The following is an 8,824-nucleotide window of genomic DNA, read 5'->3' as shown; positions in this document are numbered from 1 at the left end:
AATTGCTTACTATTTACCATAGAGGCTAGGGCTTTCTTTAGTTTAGTAAGACATTAAATTGTGTTCTTATCCTCTTAAAATATATATATTCTTTAATTTCTATTTTCTTTCTTTAAAACACAAGAGGAAGTTCTCTTCTCTTTCTGCCTTGCCTCCTTTCTCTTCACGGATGTAACTAGTATCAGATGAATTGAAGTTTTTGCCCCATGACATCTAAAGGAACATGCTTCTGCCAAGGCCCCCCCACCACACAGTACAACTGCCCCAGGCTACCTACTAGCTCTTGTACCATGATACCAATTTCCAAGGGTTTACCTTTCCCCTCCAACCCCTCAAATCACACAGAGGTAAGGTCTAGATTTTCAGGATCCCCTTCTCCCATTTTAACTGTACCTGTGTTTGGACTCTCCTTTGCCTCCACTGTCCCTCTCTCCCTGTTTTTGTACCAAATGAAAAAATTCCTAATTATGGCTTTGTCTTCTTTCCCTTATCTCTCCCTCTTTCCTCTTCTTCCTTTCCTCTTCAGAGGGGTGAAATGAAAAAAAAGGGAGAAAAGGATCATGAACATGATTTTAAGTTCCTCCTCACCTTCCATTTCAATACTTAACAGTATTATATTGCTAAATGGAATCCTCAAACAAAATCTGCCTGCAGAGTCCACTCCATTGCATGGAAGCCACAAGGTGGCTCTCTTCAAAAGTCTTGTTCACTTTTCCCAGTCTTGTCCAGTTTTTGAAATTCGGCTCCCTGCTCTCTTTCCTTGGAAGGAAATCTAGGCTATCTGTTGGAGAGTATCTAATTAAGGGATTGGGGTTAGAAGAGAAATTGAGGGATCATCTAATCCATTAGTTTCCAAACTTTTTGGAAGGGCTAACCTGTTTCAACTTGCTGCCACCACCAAAATAAATCTATAAACAACCTTAGAGTTACCTGATAGCAGTGGTATCTGAGTCAATTACCCAATTCTCTCAACCCCAAAATACTAAATAAACAGTAAGACACATTAATACATGGTTGGTGGAGCTGTAAGTTGGTAGAATTATTCTAGAAATCAATTTAGAATTATTCTTAAAAAACATCTAAAACAACCCTTTGACCCATAGCTTCAACTGCAGCTATCCCAAGAAGATCAAAGACAGAAAGTTACCATATTCATATGGAACATTCATTTTATTTTATGTTTATTAGGTTCAAAATTTTAAAAATTCTAAAAAAGAAAGGTACAATGTATGCCAAAATATTACATATCATTTGATCTAGAGATCCTACTGCTAGGCATAAATATCAGAGAGGCCAAAAACAGAAATAAAAGTCTCATACATATTAAAATATTAGTTGTATCCTGTCTAATCTCCAAACGGCTAAAATGATAGTCCTAAGATATAGATCTGACATATGTATATATACATACACATGTCATATACATATTAATCTGACTCTGGTTGTATAAACCCATTACCACTAGAATCAAATATAAACTCCCCTGTTTAGCATTTATAATGCTTCATACCCTGGTGCCACATTATAAATTACCCCCCTTTACACACACTACTATCCAGCCAAACTAGCCTTCTTCTTATTCTCCCATATGGCATTGCTTTGCTCATCTCCCTGCATCTACACAGGCTTTCTCTGTTTCTGGAAGAATGCCCCTAACTTCCTCCTTACTAATGCCTCTCAAAGTCTTTAGTGTCCTTCAAAGCTCGGCTCATGTCACCTTTTACCTGAAGTTTTTACTGATTCTCCCTAGCTGCTAGTACCTTCCCTCCTAAAAAGTATTTTGTATATATTATAGCTACATGTCTACCTTTAGAAAATGTTTCCTATGGGAAGGGAAGTGATTGTTTCATTTCTGTCTTTGTATTCCCAGTACTTAGCCTAGTGCCTGACACATGGTAGGTACTGTTTGTTGATTGTTGATTGCAGTACTTTTTGGTGTAACAAGTGTGAAAGATTTATTCAGGGCACCTACTCCATGGCTCCTCACATTTCTCACACAGGGTATGGCTATTCTATGAGTTGGTTTGCTCCATCCAGGTCTGGATTACCAAAGAAGGACTGCCACCATAGTGTTATGCTTAAACTCTTTCAGGATCCTAAGGATAAGTCTCTCGTGAGGGTAATATTTTCTTTCCACTTTAGCTTTTGAGCTCCTACTGATGTGGTTCTTTGTACATAAAACCAACCAGTTACAATGATAACTCATTTAGATCTTAAACATAACCATTTACTTAGCAGTAAGGCAATAGAAATACTAGTATCATAGGTACTCACATAGTAAAACAAATGGAGGAATAATAAATATATTACAATCTGCATATAAACTTGGATCACATGCTCCCATCAAAGCTCTCAGCATCTGTAGGGAAGTGTAGATGCACACTTACCAAGCCTGGCAGGGAAACACGAGTGAGGAAAACCCATGTGCTCAGGATAACATTCTTTTCAGGAACATCTGCACTACACAAAGCCTCTTCTATCTGTTCCCCTTCTGATACTTACTGCTGTCCGTATTTGCTGAGCACATACTCTTCTACTCTCAAACTAAAGAAGCATTTAAAAATTCTTTCAACTTACAATCATCCTTAAAAGAGTACTTTAGTTAGTAGTTCACTTTGAGCCAGGAAACCACATAGTTCATCAGGCCAGATTGGAAACTGAAATATCTGCTCAACAGTTCCACAAAGTATATTTACCCCTTGAGAAAGTACAATAGGTGTGATGGGTTATTATTTCTGTCTCAAGTATTTGTTAATGTGTTCACGTAAGTCTTTTGTGTTTCAAAGCAATTCTTTGGTGGTGGAGGGAATAAATAGCTGTCCTACACCTGATATCAACTTTATACATTGAGAAACTGTTCTAAAAAGGATCCTGTTTATTACTTTTAGGGGACAGTTAGACAGGAGCCATATCTAAGTTTTATTATAGAGATTTCCTCTGGAGTTCTATTTTAGGGTGGTAGGTATAATGAGCCAGTGACAGTAACAGAAGCCTGATTCCCTCTCCCAGAACTGAATATAGACTATTTGGATACAGAGTTGGAGCTGCTTTTCTGAGAGCCACTCTTCACCCCAGACCTCAGGCTGTACTCTGTTACAATGGAAGGCTTGCTGGGTAATAAGGAGCAAGGTAATATTTTGGGAAATGAATGTGATGTAAGAATGCAAAAGGCATGAAAAAATTTTTTAAATTAAAGATGTGGTTGTGAATTTCTTTCAGTAAAGTTATTTGGACTCATCTAAAGGCATTTTTGGCATGGATAAAATTCTAGGCTTGGGGCTCAGTGTTGGGAGAGACTTCAAAGGCTCTGTAGTCCAACATAAACCTGGACAATAATTCTCTCTACATATCCAAGAAATGATTGTATAACTTTTCCTCGAAGACCTTCAGTGAAGTGGAACCTGCTGTATCCCAAAGGAGCTCATTCCACTTTTCAGTAACTAAGTAGTACAATGGATAGAACACCAGGCCTGGAGTCAGGAAGACTCATCTTCATGAATTCAAATCCATCCTCAGACACTAGCTACATGACCCTGGGCAAGTCACTTAACACTATTTGCCTGAGTTCCTCATCTATAAAATAAGCTGGAGAAGGAAATGGGAAACCATTCCCTGCCAAGAAAACCCCAAATAGGGTCATGAAGAGTCAGACATGACTGAACAACAACAAATTGTTAAAGAAAATTTTTCCTTAGGTCAAACCTAAATTTTCTTCTTTGCAGCTTCCACCTATTGTGCTTAGTTCTGAATCCAAGCAAAACAACCCTTCCTCTATGTGAACAGCCTTCCGGATCATAAGATCATAGACCTAGAGATGGAAGGGATCTCAGAGGCCATCTAGCTCAATTCCTTGGTTTTACAGAAGAGATTAGGGGATTTCCCCAAGGGAACACAGGTAATAAGCATCAGAAGTGGGATTTGAGCTCAAGTTCTCTGACCATAGAGCCAGTGTTCTTTCTACTGTACTATGTAAAATTAATCACCACCTATCCCTATGATGCTATAATAGGGGAGGAGTTGAGGGGAATTAATCCTTATAAGTACAATAAGTCTACAATCAAAAATGCTTTTGTCCTTCTATAGAAGTCGCTTATGGGAGTAATTGACAGGATTCAGTAAAAGGTTGCCCCCAACGCAGCAAGTTGCCTTGGTGTGCTAAATAAAATCCTTTTAACTTTCTTTCCTGGTTTTGCCTCATTAATTAGGGTGAGGCCTGAGAGCAAAGATTTCTTTTAAGATCTTTTTTATTTTATTTTATTTTGTTTTTGTTTTTGGCAGGGCAATTGGGGTTAAGTGACTTGCCCAAGGTCACATGTGTCAAGTGTCTGAGGTCACATTTGAACTCAGGTCTTCCTGACTCCAGGGCCTGTGCTCTACTCACTGCGCCACCTAGCTGCCCCATCTGGCAACTAGATCTTACAGTGGGAAGAACCCAGGCCTGGAGTCAGAAAGTTCAAATCTTGACCTTAGACACTTACTATGACCCTGGGCAATGAAGGTGGCTGAAGCACGTCAGGTGCTTTGGAGGGCTTAGAGTTGATCAGACATCAAAGATTCCAAGGCCATTCACTGCATCCTAGGCCATAAACAGCCATCCTGACTTTTTGCCACTGGACTTCAATGACTCTGGAAGAGAGAGTAAGGCTGACAACTCTGTGCAATTCTGCCTCACTTAAATACAATTCACAGGCAAGCCAAGACATCACCCCATGACATCATTGGTCCTCTTTGCAAAGGAAGGACAAACAACAACATACTGCTTCATTGTACACCACTCTGCAGTGGATGCTGCCAAGCATGTCTGTACTTAGTGTATGACTATAGAGCTCCTCTCTGCTTCTAGAACCAACTGAAGTCCTTGGCTATCTCTTCCTTATGAGAAAAGTGGTCTCTGCTGTTAGTTCAAAACGAGATGCTTTTTTAATAGCTCTTTCCAAAAACAACTGCCTTAGCCATGCAGTGGCAAAAAGTCTTCCTTGAGAGATAAAATTAAGAAAGAAAACACAAAAACTCAATTTATTTTCATAAGGGAGTAACCTCTTTTGTCTTTTCAATCTTGCCTAGAAAGGACACTAGTCTCCAATAGATTTTCAACCTTAGCTTCCAAGCTAAGGAACCATCATGGTCAAGTCTTTATTTTTGATTAAACTTCCTGGTCCAATGGCTAGGTTCTTTCTGTGAAAGACTTCTCTCTAGTGAGCATTCTCTCTGACTCCAAGTTTTAATCTTTGAAGCCTAGACTATACCTGTCGCCCCCTAACTATCCATTTGAGGGCTATTTTCCCAACAGTAGCCAAATTGCTCTAAGTTTCAAAATTTACCAGCTTTTCAATTCCCAATCTCTTCTATTTTCCAATGTAGATGAATGGGAGGGAAAAGACACAGAAACAAAGCTAAACCCAGATGAAGTCTTAGTCTCTCCCAGTTTAGCCACATTCCTGCTTTTCATATGTAGAAACAGCAAGTAAAACCTGAAAAGGTTTGAGTTCAATTTTACCTGGATACCTGTACTGGGCCTCTTGAGGTTATTATTAAGAACACTTTGCAATAGAAATGTGAGTTATCTAATTCTCATCTTTTTTGATGAGGTTCAGATCAAAAATCCTACTACAACTTACTATCCTGCTTTTAAAAAATGTTTTTAATGTGTTAGGTACTATCGTATAGGTAAGTAAAATAATTGCTTTTAGTAGCCGACTAACAGTATTGAGAAATAAGTTCATCCCCTACAGACTCACTATAAGCATCCTAAGTTGAATTCCAATAAGCAGACAGGACAACACAGGTAATATGCAACTCAACTTGTTACCATGTTTTTGTAAGCTCCTTGATAGCAGGGACTATCTTTTGACTCTTTTTGTATCCCTAGAACTTAGCATAGTGCCTGACATGTAGTAGGCTGCATGTTCCTGTCAACTCTGGTAACAAATGACAAAAGAGTCATAGAGGTTACACTGTTAACTCCAAAAATACAAAAGAGCTCACACAGGTTAAAAGGGAAAAGCTTTGTTTATTCCATTAGGGAACAGAAATTAGACACATGTGTTGGGGCATCCTCTAGACCCAAGGTAGTAGGGCTAAACCTTGACTGTGGCTAGAAAAAGAACCAAACAGTGTAGCATAGCAAGAATGGTGAGGCAGCATAGCAAGAATGGTGAGGCACCACAGCAACAGTGAGGCAAGGTTGTCTAGTGACAAAAAGTCCATTCATAGCAGAGCCTGCCGGTGTTTGCCCAAGCTCAGGGACCATGATTTAGTTGTAGTAAAGTTGATCCAGAGGGTGAGCACAAAGGATTGTTGTTATGCCAAGCTGAGGACACAGCTTGCTTGCTGGGCCTTAGCTCTATAAAACAGGGTGTCTGAGAAGAGAGGGGTGATCTTGGATCCAGACAATCCAAAAAAGATTTCTGTGGGTTTTTGACTTGTTTAACAAGTGTTCTGAGAACGTCTGTTCTCTTCCTTCTCCTTGACAAGGAAATAATTACCTTTTTTATTGTTATCTTAGGGTGATGGGCCCTGTGTTTCACTGTACAAGTTTTTATTAGGATGTTTTCCAAATATATTATGGCCCATTTTACATTCTGAAAGAATAAGGTTATTTTTTGGTTGACTCCTTAGGGTTCTCTAGAAAGAATCACATCCCATCTGCAAAAAAGTCATAGCTTTGTTTCCATGCTTATATTCCTCAATTTCTTTTTCTTGTTTTCTTGCTATTGCTATCATTTCTAATACTATATCAAATAAAAGTCATGATAATGGACACCATTACTTTACCCTGATCTGAAAAAAGCCTCTAGCCTTTCTCCATTACAATGCCATGCCAATCTATCAAAGGATTACTATGAAGTAAAGAGTTATAAAGAGCAAGAAAAAATAATACCAAATTCATTTAGAGGAAAAAGAAGTCAAGGTAAATAATGAAAAATGTGAGAAGGAAAGGTGTCTAGCCATACCAGATCTCAAACTATACTACAAAGCAGTAATCAACACTATCTGGTAGTAGTTAAAAAATAGAGAGGTCAGTCATTGGGACATATTAGATACATAAGATATAGAAGCAAAGGAATATATTAGTTTAGTGTTTGATAAACCTAAAGACTCCAACTACTAGGGTAAGGACTATTTCTCAACAACTACCGAGAAAACTAGAAAGTAGTCTGACAGAAATTAGGTTTAAACCCACATCTCACATCCCATACCAAAATAAATTCCAAATAGCTGTTCGATTTAAACAGTCACATCATAAACAAATTAGAAGAGTAAGAAAGGAAATACCTATCACAAACATGGATGGGGATGAATTCATGACCAAATAAGTGATGGAGAAGATGACAAGAAATAAAATGGGCAATTTTAATTATATATAAATTTAAAAGGTTTTGCATAAATGTAGGGAGACTCTGGAGAACTCTCCCACATGTACACTAGCAGATCAGGACTCCAGAGTATAGTTGGCTACATCTCCCCTATAAGGTTCCGAGGGTAATCCTGAGGGTCAATGGGGTTCTTCTAGTACTATCAGCTTGAGCCCCTATTTAGTGAGCATTCCCCCAATATCAATCACCCAGTGCCATTTAATATCTCCTCATTATCATTAATATCAGTGATTTAGTGCCCTACTATTAACATAACCAGTGGTTTTCTCCTCAATATCAATTAACTGATAAGCTTTTGCAAAAAAGAATTTACAGAAAAGTTATAGCAAGAAATGTTCTTTTATACTGGATCAGACTTTCCTCTATGTACCATTGTCCCTGGGGAGAATGGGCTCAAAATTAAAGTGGTAGCAAATAGGTTGTTCCTGAGACTCCTTCCTGGGCTTGATCCTCTAGACCTCTGGTGAATCTTGTAACCTTTAGAAGCTCAGAAGGTCACACATTCTAACTTGATACTAATTCATCTAAGAGCTGGAAAGAACAAAGGCCAATTCAGTCAAAGGGCTGCACTTAAGGACCTAGAGGGCCACATGTGAACTACAGGCTACAGGTTCCCCACCCCTGAAAAAACCCAAAGAGCCAATGAAACAAAAGTATCATGTGTTCGTGGCCATGTTTCAGCCCTGGTAGGGAGAATAGGGCTCAAGGCCTCACTCCCCACCCAGAGACTGGGGTATTTCTTCCCTTCCATGAAAAGCTGATTGTCATGATGGTTTTGAACAGAGCTACCCTACAACCCTATTCTGACCTGTCCATTTTCTATCTCCAAAGGAGCAATTTCACCACATGCGCTAGAGTACCAACTCAATCAATGTTGTGGACAGAGCGCAGTTGGCTGGCGTTTCAGGATTCCTGCCAGGCCTTTGCAGCATGCGTAGGAGTCTCAGGGTACACAGAGTCCCAGTTGTATTTCATCCTTCTTGGCATTCCCTTATTTTACCATTCTTTCTTCAGGAAATTATTGTTTCCTAGACCCACATTTTGCATCAATCCATAGGCTATATATATTTTGAGAAGACTGGCCCAACCCAACTTTCCTACAAAATGTAAGCTCATTGTTTTAAGAAAAAAAATTCAGCAGAATTATGTGGTCCTTCAGTACTTCTATTATAGGGTCACCATAGTGCTTGGATGAACAAAAGAAACCCTTAGGGGAAAGGTGCTAGATGAATTCAAGAATTCAATGATTATCTTTTAAAATATAACCCTATGGAATGGGATTTTACTTAGATCCTTTGGTTGGTTACTCCCCACACACACACACTGATCCTTGTGAAGAATTAAATTTTCTACCCAAAGAGCCTGCTAGGTTTTGGTCTATAAAATGAGAAAGTTGGACTAAGATAGTTTTTGAAGTTCTTTACAGCTTTAGTTCAATTATTCTATCA

The sequence above is a fragment of the Trichosurus vulpecula genome, chromosome 4 (assembly GCF_011100635.1).
Source record: "Trichosurus vulpecula isolate mTriVul1 chromosome 4, mTriVul1.pri, whole genome shotgun sequence".
In the NCBI taxonomy this organism is placed as follows: Eukaryota; Metazoa; Chordata; class Mammalia; order Diprotodontia; family Phalangeridae; genus Trichosurus; species Trichosurus vulpecula.
Note: the sequence above shows the minus strand (reverse complement) of the source record.